Source organism: Muntiacus reevesi, chromosome 11, assembly GCF_963930625.1.
Source record: "Muntiacus reevesi chromosome 11, mMunRee1.1, whole genome shotgun sequence".
NCBI classification, from domain to species: Eukaryota; Metazoa; Chordata; class Mammalia; order Artiodactyla; family Cervidae; genus Muntiacus; species Muntiacus reevesi.
Window position 1 is genome coordinate 27,347,632 of NC_089259.1, and position 22,694 is coordinate 27,370,325.

Consider the following 22,694-nt stretch of genomic DNA (forward strand, 5'->3'; position numbering starts at 1 on the left):
AACATACTAACATTAAAAACATATCTAATGTATTTTGTGCTCAGCCTCTCAGCCATGTCTGACTCTGAGGCCCTATGAACTGTAGTCCGCCAGGCTCCTCTGCCCGTGGAAATCTCCAGGCAAGGATACCAGAGTGAGGTGCCATTTCCTACTCCAGGGGATCTTCCTGACCCAGGGATTGAACCCAAGTCTCTTGTATCTCCTGGACTGGAAGCCAGATTCTTTACCACTAGCACCACTTGGGAAGCTGCAACACATTTTAATAAGTTAAAATGTATTACAAATGTATAAATGAGGTGTTCTATAAACATGACATTGGACTTGTGAGAAAAAAAAAGGTATTTCTTAATTGATTTCTAAATACTTCAAAGTGGATGTACCAGAATCTCTTTAAGGTCTAGAGGAATACATTGTACTTTTCACTGGCTACAATATATTTACAAGAATGTTGATGGTCACTAACTACTTGGGATCTTGTAATTAAATGTATTCTTTCTATATAGTTACTGCTTCAAGAGTATACTAGAGGTTGCCTATAGTTTTCTTCTTACTTGAGAAGACAACAGATACAGCACTCGAAGGATAACAGATGAAGATGAAGTTCTTGGCAGCGGAGTGTTGAATGAAAACGTGCCTTCTGTGTTACTTCTGGTGGATTTAATTCTACTGTTTTGCTGAGGGGGTGGAGGTTCCCACAGTGATTAAGGTCGCTCTGCCTCCCTTCCTTTTAAAGCGCTTCCTCTTCCACGTCTGCTTCCCTCACATCCAGTCACTCTACAGAAGGAAGAAAATATCCATCCAGGTGGAGAAGAGAGGGTTCTAGACTGGACTTAACAGACATCAGTAAAGAAGCTCCTGTAGACCTGTAACAGTGAACAGCTAGGATAGAGTGGCTGCTATGGCAATGGGCTAAATTTTTTTTTTAACTTTATTAAGATTGTTTACAATTTTTATTTGACTGCAGCACGTGGAATCCTCAGTCTTCACTGCGGCACAGGAAACTTTGAGCTGCGGCATGTGAACTAATTGCAGCACGTGGGATCTAGTTCCCTGACCACACATTGAACCTGGGACCCTGCATTGGGAACGTGGAGTTCTGGCCACTGGACCACCAGGGAAAAAGACAGCAATAATAACAGGCAACCACTGTGCACTGGGCCATAGGGTGCTTGATACTTTATTCATATTCTCTTGCAAACTCACCACCAACTGGCTGAGTATACAAATGAATGGCCCCAATTTACAGACAAGGAAGCTAAGTCTGAAGGGTGTTAAGAACACCCCATGGGAGCATAGTCGGTGCTGCATCCCGGTCAGATCTCCAGGTTCTTCTCTCAGCCTCTTCACTTGCTATCAAGGTCACCCAAAGCAAAATAGTTAACCTCTTTGTTGTTCAGTTTCCCCATCTGCAAAACAGAGACAGTAACAGGGCTGACTGCCCAGGGGCTGTATGAGGATTAAACGGCATAAGGAGACAACAGAGAGCCTTGAGCTGGGTACCAGTCACACAGCCCCCTCACTGGGCAATGATGCATTTCTCACTCCAAGACAAGAGGATGGTAAGCCCCCATCAGTCTGAGTGGAAACTCTTTCCATCCCCCAGACACACCTGATGTAACATAGCCACTGTTTAAGGGACCTCCCAACCTCTGTTCTGATTCTTTCAATGGGCTGGAAGGTCACTGTCCAGCCACATGCAATACTCACAGAGACAGAGCTTCTACCTCCACATCCCACAGAGATAAGAAAATCAATGCTGGAGTGGACATGTGATGAGAATTGAGAGCAGAGCAGATTTCAAACCCTGAACTACTGTTTCAGATAAGTGCGCTTTTAAGGCATACAATGAAGGCAGAGACACTGTCCAATGTGCTACTAACACCTCCAAGTGTCCAAACTGTAGCCTCCTGTGAAATTTGTTTCTATTGTCTGGAAAAACAAGAGAAAAAAATTCTGATATGTAATTCTGTCTCAAGTGGTTTCTGAATAAAGCCCTTACTATCGAGTGGTGTTTCAAGGATGGTTTCTGTTGTTTTTTGGTTTTTAGGTGTGTGTGGTTTTTTTTTTTTTTTTTTAATTGAAGTGCAATTATTTTGCAATGTTGTATGATTCAACCAAATGAATCAGCTATAGGTACACATATATTCCCTCCTTCTTGGACCTCCCTCCCACCCATCTAGGTCATCACAGAGCACTGAGCTGAGCTTCCTGTGCTTTATAGCAGGGTTCTTTGGGTTTTTTTTTTCTTCCTCCAGTAATGCAACAAATGAACAAGCAGTCAGTGGATATAGAATTCCAACTTCCCAATTACTCCTGATCTTTGATCTTTGTCAAAACACAAAATACACCTTTAGGTGATAGTGATTAATGTATATGTTTTACACTCTGGGCCTATCATGAAATGATCTAACATCTGTACATCAAGGACCAAAACATCTGCTTCCCTCCCTCAACCCCTGGGATGTGTGACCAGGTCACACATCCCATATTCGTATCAACCCCCCCACATAATTTAGATATGCTTCCATTAGCCATGTTCTATCATGATGCCTTTTAGGATGGTTTTATTACAGTTCGTTATTTAAATAATTATCAGGTTTCTATATTCCAATGTATTTGTCTTATAAGATGACATGAATGTTCAGAAAAGTCTTCACTGCCTTCAGACTTGGGATAGAAAAATTACTGTTTTCTGTCTGTCCGTTTCTCCCTCTCTTCCTCTTTTCCTTTTTTATTAATAAGACTTAATTCCTTCAGAGCAGTTTTAGGTTCACAGCAAAATTGAGGGGAAGGTACAGAGATTTCCCATATATTCTCTGTCTCCACACATACACAGCCTCCTTCATTGTCAACACCACCACCAGAGTGGGGACGTTTGTTACAGCTGATAAACCCACACTGACACATCATAATCACCCAAAGTCCATCATGGTTAATGGTTAGCATTATGGTTCACTCACTGTGCCATCCATTCTGTGGGTTTAGACACTCGCATAATGACATGTATCCATCACTATGGTATTTCTTTTTTTCTCTCCAACATTTAACACTTAACTTATCGGAAATTCATGCAGTATTTGCTTAAGACCAAAATGTAAACTATTCTCTTTCTTACTGTTTTCTCTTCAAGCTATTAGTCTATCATTCTAACATGCTTCCTTAGGTAACTGAGTCTTTTTTCAAAAGCTGTGTTTCTTATTTGTATGTGTTAAGCTCACTAAATAATCTGAGTCAAAATCTGTAATTTCTATACCATTATTTTTAGTCTTCCTAGTTTACAATCCAATACTATAGAATTTTAATAATGCTCACTCACAATAGATTTTTTAATTTGTTAAGGAGAGTTTATCTTCATGACTTCCATTCTTTACAATTTCAGGTTTGATATCCTTGATTCTTTATACTAAGTGATTTAGATATGAAATCATAAGGTATTTTGTGAGGATTTCTATTCATAAGTAATAAGAATCTTTGGACCAAAGAAGGATGGGAATTCCTGTGTCAACCAGTCAAAGGATATTTTTTAATTACGCAAATAATCATTAAGCCCTGCCATTTGCAGGCACTTTTCTAGGCTCCAGGGCTGAAGAGATCAGCAGGGAGATGCCTCTTACCCCACTCCCAGAAGAGAGCAATTCAGATTCACAAAGGTTAAAGTTAGAACATAATTATCAAGAATAGCTCCAGGAAGGCTGTCCCTTCTCCCCCCAGCCTTCCATAGGGGGTCTCACTTAAGAATCAACACAAAGAAAGAGTTCCAGAAAGCCAAGGACCCCAAAGACTGCCAATGCTGAATAACACCTGAAAGCAATATTCAGCTTGATGTAATTGTCCGTTACATTTCTTGGCCGATTCACATGTTTCTGCATATTATCTCATTTGACCGAATATTCCATTTTCATGTGGACCTAATTCATGTAGGGAATCAGGTTAAAAGGCCTTAAAAGCCTGGACTGTGAAATGTATGTGAGGTTGAGAGGTAATGCATCACTGGAGTGGATAAACCCAAAGATCATCCTGACCAACGTCAAATCCAGGTCAGCAACATAAGCCAGGCAGAAATGCTTTCGCTGGCCAGTTTCAGCTACCATCACTATTTTAACTAAAGAGTTATGATGTCAGTGTGGAAGTACAAAGGCAGAGCAGCTGTGTGTTCCAGTGAACACACTTCTGCAACTTCCATCAACACAGATAAACTCCTACACGAACACAAGAATGATGCGTGCAAATTCCTCCTCCTCACAGACTAGGAGGAATTGCACGTGGAGGGCTACTGCACAGCTTTCACTGCAAAGGAATTACCCTTCTTACATGAAAAGACTGACCTCCTGCTTACGTTTTCATGATTATTTCTTAACATGCATGGTCAAGATTCTAAGAAAAAGTCATAGGATTCTGAAGACGTTATAACCATTAACCAGCCACATAAAGAAAAGTCATGAGGCTGCCCAGAGGAAGGACTCATTTACTTCACTGTGAGTCCAGACACGCCCACCCTCAAACACCCCTGCTTTCATTATTAAGAGCAATGCCTTGAATCTAAACCCAGGTCCACCCCACTCATTGCCTTCTCCATTAGTGTCCTCAAAGCAGACACTTGTCAGCCAGGTATAGGTGAAACATTCTATGCCTAGACTTGTCGCCACCACACATCCTATTAATTGCCTTCAAATAACTCTCTCCAGTGACATTCTTTTCTGTGTATGAAAATCATCTGCTCATCGGATTGATATTGCCAGCAGCTGAGAAGAAAAGGATGACTCACGTTATTTTGAGTAACTCACCTTTAGCGATCAACTCCTGAGCACACCACTCACCAACACTAAATTCACTTCCCAATTCCAGTTTCACTCTGAGAAACAACCTGGTGGCTCAGATGGTAAAGAATTTGCCTGCAATGCCGGAGACCCAGGTTCAATCCCTGGGTTGGGAAAATCCTCTGGAGAAGGGAACGGCTACCCACTCCAGTATTCTTGCCTGGAGAATCCAATGGACAGAGGAACTTGACCCCCAGTCCATGGGGTCGCAAAGAGTCAGACATGACTGAGCCACTAACTTTTTCATGCTTCCTAACTCTTACTGATCTTCCAAATCCACAGTGAATAAGCCCCCAATATATAATCACCTTACAGATTTTCAGATCTTAAAGTTGAAGAAGTATCTGCTTGAGGGTTCATTTATGTTTTTAGGGACTTGTGTTTTGCCTTTGTCCTGGGTGGTTCATCTTTCATCCAGGGGTCCTCTGGGCAGTGTACGGCCTCTCATTTTCTGCTCTCTCTCAAGATGAACAGTGCGCACCTGATGCAGTATCCAGCACAGGCTGACTGTGAGCGCGGCTGGACCATCTGGCGCCACGACTTGGATTTAATGAATGTTGACTGGATGAGACCATGTGTCACATCCTGAGCGAGGCACCTCCTCACGCTTGGCTGCACCTGAGCCAAATCCATTAGTTGACTATTTAAAAAAATCTCCGGGTAATTAACCAAGCCTTTTATTTTTTGTACCCTGATGTTTTGACATCTGGGGGCGTGGGGGGAGGGCCTTGAGGACCCTGGAGGAAGTGTCCTTCCCAGGCTGAGTCAATTCCTAAAGATAAAAAGACTGGCCTTCCCACAAGCCTTTCATATGCAAACCAACCGATCCTGAGGCCACACTCATAACCTCCTTACTGGCTCTCTCACTTGGGCCACTCTCTGCCAGCCCTCATCATCAGCCTTTGAAGCTTGGAGTTTAACAAAATGAATGACTCTGAATGAATGAAAACATGCAAGATGGTAAGCAGGTCAAGTTCCCCAAACTAAGTGGGCACAGATTAACATATTTCATTGATAAGGTTCATTTTTTCCCCCACACTTTAATATCTCTGAAATCAGGATGGGTCTTAATAAGGACAGTATCTTAAAATGACTGACAACTTGGCAGTAGTCACAGCACAATCATCATTTCCCTGTATTTGCATCAACTTGGTCACCGATATTCATTTTGTCATTGCTTCCACTAAGGAGCATCATTGGCATTGCATGTATTCTGTTAAATTGCCATCTAAATGGCTTTCAAAAAGATCTGGCACTTAAAAGATGTTACTGTGTGTGCACCAAGGCAAACAAACAGAGTAGTGGGGTCTAAATGTTCTGTTACTAAAGGAAACATTTGTCTTTGTTTAGCGTTTCCACATTACCTTTCAAAGCAAAATCCAAATGCTTAACTAGACTGAAGGAAAACACAGAAGAGGAATCTGTGTTACAGTTCGTAACTGAGACATATACAAACTGATTGCCTATCACACCATAAGCAATGCTACTGAGGTACCAGCAGTAAAAAGTACCACAACTGATGGAAGAGATGAACATTGAAAGCTGTGAGATGCTAGCATGACAGTTTCATGCCTTGTCCTGGAAGACCACTGTTACAGTGGCAGGTCATAATATAATTGGCAGTATTTTCTTTCCTCCCTGTATAAGAAAAATCATGCTATGTCTTACATTCTGATGACATTCCCGATTTGATGAAATACAGAAATAAAGATGGGTTGCCAGTTAATAATAGGTTTTAAAACCTGAATAGAATGCAGAGTGGAAGTTTGTTGAATGTGGACACTTTTAGGTTAGTGAGGTATCTGCATGCTCCCAACTTCAGGTTGACTATACCATGTCAATTATCTGGTACAGTTTTGCAGATCCCCAGTCATTTAAAGAAGTCGGCATCACTCTTTCTCCCCTCAAATGGTTTTGGTACATTTCCCATTCTGGTGCCAGAGTGACAGCGAGCACACCTCATGTTCCACTTTCCCAACTTTAATTAGTGCTGCTCCAGTTTTCCACAGTTTAGAGCTATCAGGCAGGAGGTGCCAGGGCTGTCTTCTAGACTGAAACCTCACCAAGCTGCGGGGGACGGAGTGAAATGATTAGACAGGAGAGCCCATGTGAAATCCCAAGGCACACACATGGGACTTTGAGATGCTGAACACTAGAGTAACATGAGTAAAATGCCAACTACGAGGATAGGATTCCAGGCAGCATATGGTCACAGCTCAAAAATGAATTTATCTCTTTTTAGCCTTAGTACTGCAAACCATTTTGGAACCAGAGAAGAGTTGAAGACTATAGCAAGGGAGAGAATAGACATACACACAACCCGCCTAGGGAAGAGAAGTGATAAAAGAGTACCTGTAGGTTATAATAAAAGATACTTTTTTTTTTTTTAGACACAGCTTCAAACTCACTATCACAACTGTGATACCAGGTTTTCAGACCCTTCAGCCAGGTGACAACTGCCTCAGTGTAAAAGTGAGTAATCAAATCAGAAACAGGTGATCACCTCCATCCATCATGAAGACAACCAGTAAAAGCATTTCTATATGACAAATACATTATCTTTAACAGTGTTGACAACAGACCACCACACACGCAACATTTGGTACTATTGAGAAGGCCTGCTTCCTGCCCTAGGGTCCTCAGGTGAGTCTCCTTTCTGGTCAGTAGAGGAGAATCCAGGGACGAGCACCATCTTCCCCAGAGACCTTGTTTCAGTCTTCCACTGTAAGTAGGCAGGGCTGTGTCAGGAATTCTCTGACAGTTGGTACAGAAGGGTGAGTGTGTCCCTGTGAACACCGCAGGGGAGGCGTGGCTGCCAGCTGGTGGGGTGTACTTATCTGTGCAGACTTAAAATAGACCTGAACGGCTGAGAGGGGAGAAACTGCTCCTTAAGCAGCAGAAAGGGAAAACACTCGGTCACCTGTCTTCTGGAACCAAGGTATTAGGAAGGGGAAGGTATGTTTGGAGATTGCTATCTGACTTACATCCGGGGCGTAGGGGAGTGGGCGTAGTGTGTGGAGCCCATGATGTCAGTCCCTGACATCAACCCTGATATCATACCAGCTGGGCACACAGGGGTGGGTTCCCAGAAGGAGAAGACACTTCATAAAGGGCTCTGACTCAGGAGGTCAGGAGACGCAGGGTACATCGCCATGCTGGGATTTCCTACTGTATCATCACATGGGCAACTCTCTCTCCAGAGAGGCCAAGAGATAGCATAGATTAGTGGAAACGGGCACCAGGCAGGAAGTCAAAGACATCCAGGTTCAAATTCCAATCTTGGGAAGACTGCACAACTCTTTAAATCCTAAAATAGGGGAAGTTAAGAACACATCAGGGTGACTGTGAGAATCAAAGATACATACAAAATATCTAGGACACCTGTATGCACCATGTATATGCTGTATATATCGTGTCACAATGGACGAAGCAGGTTTCCTGGTCTTTCACATGTAAACGTTCTTATGGAAGTGACGTGACCTGGTGAAGGAAGAAACAGTGTGGACCAGAACAAGAGGTTCATGTCCTTGGCTAAGGCGGTCTGCAGGGTACCAAAGGTATTATGAAGTTGTCTTATGGTACGAATATTCTTGGTAAGAAATAAAGTACCTGTGAGAACCCACACATATGATCAGAAAGGTATCAGGTTGATGTGTTGTCGACATCTGCTCATTTCAAGTCCCTATGATAAACACATGACCACCTCTACTCCCAGCTACAGTGATGACAGACTGTGTTCCTACAACCTTGTGTAAAACTTAATACTAACTCTATTTCTCTGCATTTGAGGAAGCTTCCTCACAAAGCAAATAGTCCACACAGAAACCCATCTTTTTTTTGAAGGCTGAAACTTTCTCCCATCTTCAAGTGGATCAGTGCGTTCTGTATTCTTTTTTTCCCCAACCTGCACCCTGAGAGATGGGCCACAGCTTCTACTCCCCTTCCTGTGCTCCACACCCCAGCACGCTGGAGACCAACTGCAAGCCCAGTAGCATGAGGAAAATATTCAAGATGTGACACAGAAGGAATCACCGGCAGCTCTGACACACTGTTCAGAGACCTTTAATTAGAAGGTGCGGGATTCTTTACTACCTTCGGCAGAAGCCACAGCGGGGGTGGGGGGGGCTCTGGGTGCTCGTCCCCTGCTCCGATGGTGGTGGGGGGGGGGGAGCGGGAAATCCCCATCGAGGAATTCCCTTGGGGAAGAGCCTGCGTCGGGAATGCAGCTGGGGGGAGAGTGGGTGTGGGGAGACGGTAGAAAGTGGCCTGGGTTCCCGCTTGCCCATATTCAGGTCACGGGCGTCCCCGGCAAGGACGACCTGCCGCCCCTCTACCAGGGCGCGCCTCAGGGACCCCCGAGTCCGGCTCCGCGCGTCTCAGCACCAAACTTTCTCCTGGAACGAAACCTCTTTCGAACCACGTGGGGTGGGGAGGGTAGGGGATGGCAGGAGGATGCAGGGCGGCAGGGCCGCCAGCCGCGCCCGGGAGACAGCCCTCCTCCCTCAGCCCGCTTCCCTCCGCCGCAACCCTCTTCCTCGCGGGGAAAGCGGCCCAGACAGCGCCGCCCCGCCCGGCCCCACCCACCCCGCGCCCCAGCCTGGGCTTCACAAAGCCGCGGGGTCGGCGCTGCGCCGCTCCAGGGCGAGGGGGCGAGCACCGCGCGGTACCTTCAGGAAGAGGTCGGGACACCGGCGCCTGAGGAGACCCGCCGCATCGCCCGGACGCCACCGCCGCCGCCGCCGCGGGAGGCTGTTCCGCTGCGCCGAGACCCTGAGCTGGCGGGGGCCCTGCGCCGCCGCTGCCGCCGCCCGTGCTCCCCGCGCCGCGCCGCGCTCGCTGCGCCCGGGCTTCGCTGCCCGGCGACCGCCACTGTCAAGCGGAGCCCCGCCCCCTGCGCGCCCGGCGAGCCGCGGCCCTCGGGACGCGCGGCCGCCACGATTGGCTGCCGGGCCACTGGCTCCGCCCCCTCCCCATGGCCGCGCCCCTCCCCGCGCCCGTGGCGCGCGCGGCTGCCGGCTCTCTCCCGGGGGCGCCGCGGAGGGTGCGGTCCCGAGCTGGGCGAGGCTTCCTGCGGGCGCGGAACGCTGGAGAGACTCCGCTCCCGTGCTCTGCAGTTTCTCCTTGGCCCGCCCAGGAATAGACACCCACAAAGGGCAGAAAAAGAGAAAACGTTTTCTCTAGGGCCCTTCGCGGGGAAGGCAGCGGCTGCAGCAGTTCTGGTGTGAAATGTTAATTACAGGAAGACATTTATTAGGAAGCCTATTGGAATTATAGCCAGAGGGGTTTTGCTTTTTTTTTTTTTTTTTTTTAAAACCTCTTACACAGTCCAAACTTCTTCATTTTTAGGAGGAAACTTAATCCAGTTCAACAACTTACCTAAGGTCACAAAGCAAAGAGATTGATTTTGTACTTCTACACTGAATCAAAGCTGCTTCGGCACTTAGGTCTGAGGCACAGAGATCCGTTCTAATAATTGACGCTGTGTACACTGCGTACGTAACAAGAAGTTAGGAATCCATAGAGGCTGAAGGTAGATTAATGGTCGCTAGGGGCGCGAGGGGGGTTGGGGAGTGACTGCTAAGGGGTTGGGGTTTCTTAAAGGTGATGAGACTGTTCCCTCAATTTGTTAGTGGGTGATGCACGCACAGTTCTGAATCCACTAAAAACCACTGCATTGTGTTAGTACACTTTGAGTGAACTTGTGCAAGCTTCCCCCCTACCTGAAGTAGAGTGTTCCTATGAAACCTTTCATAAGCCAAAAGGGGAGCAAGCACAAAAGAATTACCTTGGGGGCACATCTTGCTAATGAACACGCAAAATCAATCAAGATAAAGCACAGATGCTCACAGACTTAGTTCAAATCTATGGCAGACTGAGAGTGGGATGCCCAGTATGGTTGGGGGCGGGGTGGTGGGGGGAGGTGGAGCCTGACTCTGCCTCTGTATAGGCTTGCTGCAAATCGAGTGCTGAGTGCTGTTTTTGCTTTTTGCCTTTTGCATAAAAGCAAAAACCCTCTTTGTATTTCTTTTGGTGATCGAAAATGGTAACTAATGTAGTTTTTTCATAACAAGTGATACCCAGTAAACTTTTGAAAAGCTGAGGTTACCTGTGAGTTACATCTCAGCAAAGCTGTTATAAAACTATATAGACACTAGTAGTGTTTTTGGGAAACACAGAAACATGTAGTTGGAGTATGTCACAATCCTGTTCTTTATGGGCAGAAATTATGATTTGGATACATGCACCCATTCATTCACTAAGCCATGTATCTTTGCCAGGTACACTGACAAGGGTACAAAGATTAATAACACATGATCTCTGTCTTCAATGGGTGCCCACACTGTTAGAGAGTAATTGTTATAATACAATAAGTTGTCATTTCAAGGAGGTAAAACAGTGCCAGGTTTAGGGCTGTTGCTGTTGTTCCGTCCCTAAGTTGTGTCCCATTCTTTTCAACCCCATGGCGTGAAGCAACAGGCCAGGCTTCCCTGTCCTTCACCATCTCCCAGAGTTTGCTCAGACTCATGTCCATTGAGTTGGTAATGCCATCCAACCATCTCATCCTCTGTCTTCCCCTTCTCCTCCTGCCCTCAATCTATCCTAGCATTAGGGTCTTTTCCAATGAGTCAGCTCTTCCTCACTCAGGTGGCCAGAGTATTGGAGCTTCAGCATCAGTCCCTCCAATGAAAATTCAGGGTTTATTTCCTTTAGGATTGACTGGTTTGATCTCCTTTCTGTCCAAGGGACTCTCAAGTGTCTTCTCCAGCATCACAGTTCGAAAGGATCAATTCTTCAGTGCTCAGCCTTTTTTATGGTCCACTTCTTACAGGTTTGGGTACTAAGACCTAAGAAAGGACCTTGGCGCAGTCATAGAGAGACTGGAGTTGGGTGTCTTAGTGACAGCTGATGTGGCCCAGGATGGGAGGTGTGGCAGAAAGTGAAGCTGGACAGTTACTCCCAGGACAAAATATCATGGTGGATCAGAGCTCAGTTCAAGAGGGATAGCTTAATTAGGAAGTGAAAATTTGAATTCCTCTGGGTCTTTCTTATCCCTGGTATAGTGTGCGATTTTGGTGAATGGTCTTACTCTAAACCCAGTTTCATCATGTTGTTGGAGTATCATAGTATGATTAGCTGGACTTTGCTTCTACCTTTTTAGCACACAAAGGGCTTTCCTGCAGTTTCTCCTGAAGGTGGAGTGGTAAGGGGATGCACTCAAGGCCTCATGGATTCTGAATAAGGGAACTGGGATAGAACTCCATCACTGAACTCTTGAGTTAAGAAAACTTTTTAAGCTGCAGCGAATGAAACTGTTTTTACACTTGGAGTTGATCTACTTTTTGATCAGGAAGTAGGACTATTACAGGCCCTAAGGGGGACAAAGAGAAAAAAAAAAAAACAAAACAGTTACTGATCTCCCTAGCTCCTTAGTTGGGCCTGTGCTGGAAAATCCTGGATTCCAGACTTTATTAAAAAAGTGGCTCAACCATTTGAAAACTGGAGGCTACCTACCTGTTTTGTCATGATACAACTGTCAGCATACCAACAGCATTTTCTTTTCCTTTTCCTTTTCTTTCGCCTTCATGGGATTGTGGACACGTTTTGAAAGCAGGTACTGTTCTTTGCGAATGTCCTGATTTTCCCTTCCCGCACTCGCATCTCCATTCATCCTTACCCTGTCCCCTTCCCCACCCCCATCCCCACCGTTGGAGCCCAACAGGCCCTCAATGAATGCTTGTTAAGTGCTCCGTGTCATTCTACCATCAAAAAGGGTATCATTTTTTTTTCTCTCACTACTAATTGTTTATAGCACTGACATACTTTATGAAATTTGAAAATTAATTGGCCCATATAGTTTGTATGCTCTGGAGTTCTGGGGCATAGTTGTAAGAATATTAGAGAATCCCATTCCACACTTTAATAAGCTGTGAGTTGAACTCTAAATCTAAACGCCTGAAATTTAAAAGTTAGTCTCAGTCTAGGAAGGTACAATATTAACATTTTAACAGTAAATAAGCTAAGTATTTGACAGCAGAATAATTTTCATATTTGTTGTAGAAATTTTTTTCCATTCTGAAGAATTTCCTAGTGGTTTTCAAGAATCTTTGAAATCTTTTCTAAATATCCTTTGCTTTTCTTTTTCTTTTTTCAGATCATCCTTTTAGTCTCATTCCGTTCACAAGACTGTGATATCTAATTAACACCGAAGCATTACAAGTCTCTTTTTCATAAATCTCCGTGCAAAAATCTAGGGAATCCACAAGAATGAGGGAGAGCTGGTTTCCCTGGAGTCTAAAGCTGGGGGGAGAACCAACGAGAAGGCTGGAGACATTCCCCCTGCAGGAACAGATGCTGTCCCTCCCAGAGGAGTTAGGATGCACTGCAAGAAATAAGATAATGAAAATAAGCAAACTATTTTGTGAGTGTTATCAAATATCATCAGCCCCAGACAGATAGCTCCCTAAATAAGTGTCCTTTACTGATAAAAGTAAAAAGCTGATGAACATGACATTTTCCCTAATATATTTAGGAAAAAAAATGCTTTGCACAAAAGGATTGACTTAATCAGAGGGCTTCCCAGGTGGCTTCCCAGTAGTAAAGAACTCACCTGCAAATACAGATGATGTGGGTTCGATCCCTGGGTGGGGAAGAGACCCTGGAGAAGGGAATGGCAACCCACTCCAGTATTCTTGCCTGAGAAATCCTGTGGACAGAGGAGCCTGGTGGGTTACAGTCCATAGCGCCTCAAAGAGTCAGACAGAGCATAGCAGCTAACACTAACACAACCAACTTAACTGGACCACGTGTAATAAACAGAGTGTTTGTTTGTCTCGGGCAGTCCTCGAGAGGAGGTAAGAGGTGACTTTGGAGGGGTTCAGGGGGTTGTTAGCTGTCATCTGCCCCCCAGCCGTGGCTCAGCAGCCTTCTAAGCAGCCTTCCTTCATTCCAGGTCACTTGGCAGAGTCATTGGGACAGTGAGTGTCCCTGCCCTTGTGATATTGATGTGACCTGCTTCTATGGGAGAAAAGCCAATCAAAGCGGGAGGGAACATATATATGATTGATTCGTGTTGCTGTACGACAGAAACCAACACAACATTGTAAACCAATTTTCCTCCGATTAAAAAATAAAAACAAAATACAACAACAAAAAAAGACAGAGGAAGCCAGCATGTTCCCCTGCTGAGTGGTCTGCTCAATGCTGGTGTGTCCAATCAGTTAGCCAGGGGTCCCCCTTTCTGTTCTAGGAAAATCAGTGTATCTTATGACAATATTTCAGGAAAGGATACATGCAGACGGTGACTACGAACGTTGGTAACCCCATGAAAAAGAACAATTTTGTAAGTATTGTGAAAATTGTGAAGTTTTTTTAAAAAATCAAAATTAATGCTACCGTTTATTGCATACTTTAAAAAGTTCACAGTGGGGACCCATTCCTCGGGCTTCCCAGGTGGCACAATGGTAAAAGAAACTACCTGCCAACGCAGGAGATGCAGGTTCGATCCCTGGGTCAGCAAGATCCCCTGCAGAACAGAATGGCAACCCACTCCGGTATTCTTGCCTGGGAAATCCCATGGACAGAGGAGCCTGGCGGGCTACAGTCCATGGGGGCCACAGAGTCGGACATGACTGAATGATTAAGCACACCTTTTCCCTAGCTGAGAAAAGAACACAGGATCCTGTCTGGATGATCGGGGGAAAGTCATCATGATAGGGATGGATTCTGAGCTGACAGTGAAAGATGAGTGATGAACAGCAGTCTGAGGATGGGAAGGAGGGAAGAGCATTCTATGCTGAGTAAACAGCACCTGGGAAGTCCCGGGGTGAGGACGTGTACATGGCTTCAGAAGAAAGCAAGCCGACTTGACGCAGATGAAGTGTGGACGGAGTACGTGTTTCTCTTTGCCTGAACTGCTTCGACGTTCTCTGCCTGCGTGTATGACAGATCCCCCACCTCCACTTCCAGGAAAATAGCTTTGTACTTGAGAGAAAAGAAACAGGCTTGAAGCAACTTGGCTGTTACCATAGAGAATAAAGAAATAAAAAATTTTCATATTATGTAAAAGAAAAGTCAAGCGTGATATGTAATTATTCAGAACAAGCCACTAAAAGGGCTCTTCAGTACAATAAAAAGGAATAACTATCCCAAAGGAAGCTACTGTTTTGACATTTAACTGGGAAGCCATCCAAAAATTTAGACTAGGATTATAGCCCTTGACTTTCTTTTGGAAGACATCTTAGTGATTATTCAGAGAAGCTGATGTTTGCAATTCTAGTTACCTTCAAATGATAATAAAGCAAAACCCAAAGGAGGCATATGGAGAAGATTGACAGTGAAATCGTTTCTTTTTAAATTGACTTGAAGCATTTTTTGATGTAGCTAAACTTGTCTCAAAAAATGAACTCATTCTTTTTTACTTCTTAACTCTCTCTGTTTGATTTCTTTTAAAAACTACTATAGCCGGGTTGTCTTTGACCATTTAACATGGAAAAAATCAGGTTACTTCTTTCTAAGGTTGTTGGTCTAGTTAGGAAATGTAGAGGAGCTCTGACATTGGTGGTAACTGCAATAGATGGAGGGCTGTCTCAGGACTGGTTCAGGGTAAGTGTTTTCTGGAAGATTTGAATCATCTAAGCTAGTTCTGCAGATTTGGTTCTCATTTCTCATTTGGTTCTCACTTCACTGCATTTATCAGGTTAAAAGACACCTGACTACTGGAAGAACTATGTATATGTTATATTCTAACAACTGCAGTGTTTTCAGTTTTAGGTTGGTTCCTGAGGCCTCGTGTTCTGCAACCCTCAGTGTGATTTAAAAATCAGTTGGATGCTGGGACCTCCCTGGTGGTCCAGTGGTTGAGAATCCACCTGCCAGTGCATAGGACACAGGTTCGATTCCTGGTCCAGGAAGACCCCACACCTAAGCTCCCCTTAGTTGCCTAGACATAGCTAAGCCACTATGTCACAACTACTGAGCTCGAGCACTGCAGCCACTGAAGCCTGAGAACGTAGAGCCCGTGCTCTGCAACAACAGAAGCCACTGAAGTGAGAAGCCCTACGCACCACAACTAGAGAGTGACTCCTGCCCACTGCAACTAGAGAAAGCCTGCACAGCAAAAAAGATGCTGCTGCTGCTGCTGTGCTGCCCAGTCACATCTGACTCTGTGCAACCCCATCGACTGTAGCCCGCCAGACTCCTCTGTCCACGGGATTCTCTAGACGAGAATACTCAAGTGGGTTGCCATGCCCTCCTCCAGGGGATCTTCCCAGCCCAGAGATGGAACCTGCGTCACTCATGTCTACTTGGATGGGCAGATGGGTTCTTTACCACTAGCACCACCTGGAAAGCCCAACAAAGACCCAGTGCAGTCACAAATAAATAAATAATAAATTTTAAAAAATCAGATGGATGCTTATTAACTAGGTAGCGTGGAGGGCTCGCATGGAGACTAGCCACCTGCAAGGGCCTGGAGAAGTGACGATCAGGGCAGATACACCTCTACCCCTGCGCAGAGTCTGGAAATCCCCAACAGCAAGCGTCTCCCTTACTTGAGAGAGCATCTCCCATATTGAAATGAAATCAGGTGAAACTAAACTCAGCAGCCACCGTGAAGACAGAAGCGTAAATTACAGCGTGAGGGATGGGAATGGACAAGGGGAGGGAGATTCCCACCTGAGTTGGAATGTGGAGATTGAGAGACCGTACATAAGAGGATCTGGATTGTTTTCAGCAATATTTGCAGAATTATTCTCAGCTTCCATCTTGCACATAGCTTGTCCTCTGACACTCCGTGGGCCAGGTGTAGTTCAGAGGACGTGTCCTTGGGGCTGCCTGCAGACATCAGAATTTCTTGTGAAATCTTTATTTATTTCATTTCCACCCTAGACTATATGTTTCTGAGTAACATGTTTCTCTCAAAGTCTTTTCAAACCAACACCTACCGAGGTATGAAGTAAGAAGCTCTGAGTATTTAACAGTTAAAGCTTCCAATTTGAGGTCACTATTCAATGGCAACTAAAACTACAATACATTGTAAATTTATGATTTTCAGGCATGTGCTGAAAAGTTACCCAAATTATAGATTCTCAAGTGCCAAAGAATTAGCAAAATATGTAATTTTGATGGATTTGAACACTTAATTATTATAAATAAAAATTATATTCTTAATACATTTTCGTTTGGAAACAAATGAACTTTAAATTCAATTATAAACTAAAGATGAACAGTAATGAATGTTGAATCAACTGTAGCCTGATTTGTATGAACCAGGTTAATGTAGTATTATTAATTTGTTTGATTACAGTCTATTTATAGAGCATGAATTTAAAAATCTTGAAGTAATATGTAATTATAGAGTAAATTTTTTTCCATGAAAATGTGTCTTAATTTCCCTAAAAGTAACCATGGAAAGAAAAATTGTAAACCTAAACTAAAGGAAGATATATTTATATCTGTTTGTGCTTTCAATATTCAAAAATTCCTAAGGACTTAAAAACCCTAACAATTACTTTATATTTGTTGTAAATGTTGTTGACTTGTTATTTAGTGATTACTCTTCATTAACGTATTCCCTACAATATTGTGATCTTGTTTTTCCAAACATATATTAGAAAAGTGAAATAAGCATTACATAATTAATGGATAATAATACTAAGCTCATAAATAATATAAATGCTCTTTTTCCTATACTTTAAAAGAAATGTTAAGATAAAAGAGACTTACAGTTAATTTTTACTTTAATAATTAGTCAGTGGTTGTGGTAGCTACATATTACTAAAACACAGAATTTTAGCTGCAGAAAATCTATGTCTGTGCTGTTCAAGTTTAATATTCTTTCATCCTTTAGTTCATCCCCTGTGTGTGTGTACACTCAGTCTTGTCCAACTCTTTGCAACCCTATAAACTGTAACCCACGAGGCTCCTCTGTCCATGGAATTTTCCAGGCAAGAATACTGAAGTGGGTTGCAATTTCCTTCTCCAGGGGATTTTCCTGACCCAGGGATCAAATTCATGTCTCTTGTGTCTCCTGCATCAGCAGGTGGGTTCTTTACCAGCTGAACCATCACGGAAATAATATTCAAGTTTAATATTCTTTCATCTTTTAGGTTCATCCCCTAAGTTGGTTAAATCTAAGTATTGTCTCTGCACAGTCAAATCATGTAGACAATATTGAAAATGTAGTTTTTGGTTTGACAAAGTATGACTTTGATTTTTCTAGAAAATAAAATGTGCATGCCTCTAGGATGAATAATGCCCAAGTATGCATTTAAAATACTTTTAGGTATTGATTTTTAAATCATATTTCAGAAACCATTATAGCTGTGCATGCAAACACAATTACAGACATTTCTGTAGTGCTCAGTAATAGCTGTTGGGTCAGAGAAATAATGTACTTAATTTTTAAAACAATTTAATGCCAGATATATTATATATACTCATTGTAAGTTTGGATTTAAGATATCTGACTAACAGACAAATACAAGTAAATCGTCCTACTTTATATTCCAAGAAATTAGCTTCTTTTCTGGGTCAGTTATTAGGAGAGGAAGCCCAATCTAATAATCTGGTTTATTTTAAAATATCCATTAGGTACATTGACACAATTGAACTTTTCTTTTAAACGTTGTTCCTTTTTTCAAAATTTTGTTCCTTAATTAGAAAAAGATTATTCACATACTAAAGGAAAAATTGCTAAAACTGATACAATTTAATGGTAAAAATTAATAGCACTAATTGTGCAGCAAAATATTGTGCCAACCAAAATAAACAGTTATGTAATGGCCTTGAAGCAAATTGAATAAACTCTTCATCTCAAAAAAAAAATCATACAATTTTTCTCCACCTTATAAAAATTGAATCTTTAGTCAAGGCTGTGAAAAAATAAATTATTTCTTTCTTGCAGTGATAGTATTAATTTTGACAATCTGATATTAAGCAAAAGTGAGTAGCACTCTGACCTTGCAAAAACTTGTTATAGTTTTCATGTTTCTAAATCTGTATTTTAATGTTGTTTTCTTTTCACAGTGACAACACAATGAACAAGTCATTCAGGAATAAAGTTTCTTTATAACTGACGAAAGTTGACAGAACTGATCTACATGAAAATGCAGAGGGTAAGCTCCTTGACTTTGGTCTTGGCAGTGACTTTTTCTTTATATTTGACACCAAAAGCAAAAATTAAAAAGTGGGAATACATCAAACTATAAGGCATCTGCACATCAACAAAATAAAAGAACATGCGACCTACAGAAAGGGAAAAATATTTGTATGAGTTCATACATCTGCTAAGGGGGTAATATTTAAAATATGTAAAAAACATATACAACTGAAAGCAAAAAACCAAACAGTTCAATTTAAAAATGGGCAGAGGAACTGAATAGGAATTCTTCTAGAGAAGACATATAAATGATCAGAAGGTACGTAGAAAGGTTTTCACTTTCTTAATCATCAGGGAAATGCACATCAAAACTACATTGATATATCACCTCACACATGTTAGAATAGCTATCATCAAAAAGACAAGACCGATGAACCTATTTGCAATGCAGAAATAGAGGCACAGAGGTAGGGAATAAGTGTATGGACACCGAGACGGGAAGAGGGGGTGAGATGAATTGGGAGATTGGGATTCACATACATACACTACTATATAAAACAGATAACTAATGAGAACCTACTGAATAGCACAGGGAACGCTACGCAATACTCTGTGGTGACCTAAATGGAAAGGAAATCCAAAAACCAGGAGATATATGTCCACATGTAGCTGATTAACTCTGCTGTACAGTAGCAACTAACACAGCATTGTAAAGCAACTATATTCCAATAAAAACGAAAAATAAAAAAGGCAAGAGATAACAAGCGTTGGCAAGGATGCAGGGAGGAAAGGGAACCTCTGTGCAGTGTTGGTGGGAACATAAATTGTTTTCGCCTCTAAGGAAAACAGTTTGGAGGGCCCTCAAAAATTTAGAAATAGAATTACCATTTGATCCAGCAATCCCACATCTGGGTATACATCCAAAGTAAATGAAAACAGAGTTTCAGAGAGATGGTTGCACTTTCACATTCACAGGAGCAGTATTCACAATAGCCAAGACATGGAATCAACCCAAGTGTCCATCCACAGAACGAATCAAGGTGTGATGTATATATGGACGATCTCCAACTTATGACAGTCTGACTTATGATTTCTGACTTACTGTTGGTGCAAGAGTGATATGCATTCTGTAGAAACTGTACTTTGAATTTGGATCTTTTCCTGGGCTAGTGATAACATGCTACACTATTCTCTTGTGTGGTTCTGGGAGCCTGGCTCCTAGTCAGGCAGAGGAACACGTGAGTGCACTGCTGACACACCTGTTGCCATTCCACACCCATAACAACCATTCTGTTTTTCACTTTCAGTACAGAATACAATACATGACATGAAATATTCAACACTTTTTTGTGTGTGTGAAATAGGCTTTGTGTTAGATGGTTTTGCCCAACTGTAGGATAATGTTAAATGTCCTGAGCACATTGAAAGCAGACTGGGCTAAGCTACATTGTTCAGTAGGTTAGGGGTATCAAATGTATTTTCAACTTATGATATTTTCAGCATACAATGGGTTTATGGTGCATAACCCTATCATAAGTCAACAAGATCTGTATATACAATCAAGTGTGATTCAGACAGAATAATATAACAGAGAAGGATATGCTCTTATTTGTGACAAACGAGTGGACCTGGAGGACATGACGCTAAGTGAAATATGCCAGAAAGAGAAAGAAAATGCCACATGATATCATTTATATGTGGAACCTGAAATAAATAAATAACTAAATAAAATTTTGGAACTGTCAAACAAAGTGTAGAAAAGTGGCTGCCCTGGGATAGGGAGGGAGGGGGAAAAAATAGAGGTTGTTAAAAAGGCACAAACTAAATTAAGCAAAATTGACCAAATTTAAATCATATACCTGTATATTAATCATGTGAAGCATAGCTACCCGAATATGTTAACAAGAGGAATAAAAGTCTCTTTCAACCACATATGTGTGTTAACATCCAAGTGAAAGGCAGACATAAAATGTGTATAGTTGTTCAGTCGTATTCGACTCTTTGTGACCCCATAGACTATAACCCTCCAGGCTCCTCTATCCATGGAATTTTTCCGACCAGAATACTGGAGTGGGTTGCCATTTCCTACTCCAGGGTTTCCTCCCCACCCAGGGATCAAACTCTTGCATCTCTTGCAGTGGCAGGTGGATTCTTTACCACTGGGCCATCTGGAAAGCCCAGCAAACATAAAGGTCATTCTGGAATGTGTGGAAGTTGATGAAATCTGTCTCCCTTGTCCCTATCCCCCACTGTCCACTCCATTCATTTCACTGAATGAGTGAATGATTTGTCTCTAGTTATTTTGTAGAGTCAGGACTTTGGTGCAACATCAGTGATGTGGGCCTGCTGCCAATTTATAAGAACAAAAGGAAGGGTTGCTGTGTGGGGGTTTATGCTTCAGATGTCCTGAGATCAGGAGATGGTGGTGGATGTGTGTTGTGAGCAGTGGCATTTGCTGAGGTCTTCATCGGTACTTTACTGCTTACTGTCATGGCTTGGCTTCTCCACTCGTCCTGCTTCACTTCCCACCATCTCTCGAGTCCCCTTTGCTTGGTTTCTGCTTTCCCCACTCTGTCTAAATGCCAGCTGTGGTTGTCACAGGAAACTGCTGTTTAATGTCACTGCTGATCAGCCTCCCCAGCTACCCTTGGCAATCTCACTCTGTTTTCACAGCCTCTACCTCAGGAAATGCAGAATGATTCTTCTGGGGGAATTTTTTTTTTTCTTTTAAACATTTTATTAGAGTATAGTTGATTTACAATGCTGTGTTAGTTTCAAAAGTGCAGTTCAGTGAATCAGTTATATATTCATGCACGCTCAGCCTTGTCCAACTCTTTGTGACCCCATGGACAGTAGCCCACCAGGCTCCTCTGTCCATGGGATTCTCCAGGCAAGAATACTGGAGTGGGTTGCCATTTCCTCAGCCAGAGGATCTTCCTGACCCAGGGATGAAGCCTGTGTCTCCTGCATTGGCAGGCAGGTTCTTTACTATTGAGCCACCTTTGAAGTCCCTATACATATCCAGTCTGGTTTTGTTTTGTTTTAGATTTATTTCACTGGAACAGTTTTAAAGCTTCGTGATTTTTTTTTCTTTTTAAATATAAAAGTGAAAATACTGAGAGCATGTCTGGGTACCTACTCCTTATCATTTGGGTGGCACTCAGTACTTTAATACATCCTAGTTCTTATGCACAGGACACTGCTCCTTTAATTGTCTCATTTTGGCACGTCTATCCTTCAGGATTGCCAGATCAGAGGAGATCATCACTGACAGACATTTCAGTCCTCTCTGTTCTGAAGCCAAGTGTACTACCAGACTGAGGGAATTAAGGGAATCAGAAAGGCTTTTGGTGAGATAGTATCAATGTTCCCAGAACTCTGAAGGAAGGAAACTGGAGGTAGAGGGCCTCGACATCAAGAGATCAGGGCTGGGAGGAACCTCCTCTGATTGGGGTGAGAGTGGTCATTCCAGTTGCAGTTATCTGTGCACCCCCAGGCAGATGGAGCCTGGCCCTCCTTAGCTGTAAAGTGTGAGTGTCCATCATTAGAATCTCTCATGGGAAAAATGGTTCCCATGGACCGCTTGTCTTTAGGAGGCTATTAGTAACATGTATTTGTTACATGTTGTCTGGGAGTAGCCCATCCCTACAAGACTCTCTCTAATATTATGTTAGCCTCTGGATTAGCTGTGTGCTTAGTCACTCAGTCGTGTCCAACTCTTTACGACCCCATGGACTGTGTAGCCTGCTAACCTCCTCTGTCAATGGGATTCTCCAGGC

At 42.9% G+C, this 22,694-nt stretch overlaps 1 long non-coding RNA gene across 1 annotated transcript; it reads right to left on the bottom strand.

Annotated features, from left to right (window-relative positions):
- Window positions 1–13,429: 13,429 nt before the first annotated feature.
- LOC136144308 (uncharacterized) lies at window positions 13,430–16,519 on the bottom strand. The gene is made up of 3 exons (XR_010658522.1): window positions 16,491–16,519; window positions 14,626–14,798; window positions 13,430–13,521 (listed from the first exon to the last, which is right to left on the bottom strand). It is a non-coding gene; the product is annotated as an uncharacterized lncRNA (long non-coding RNA).
- Between the last annotated feature and the right edge of the window lie 6,175 nt (window positions 16,520–22,694).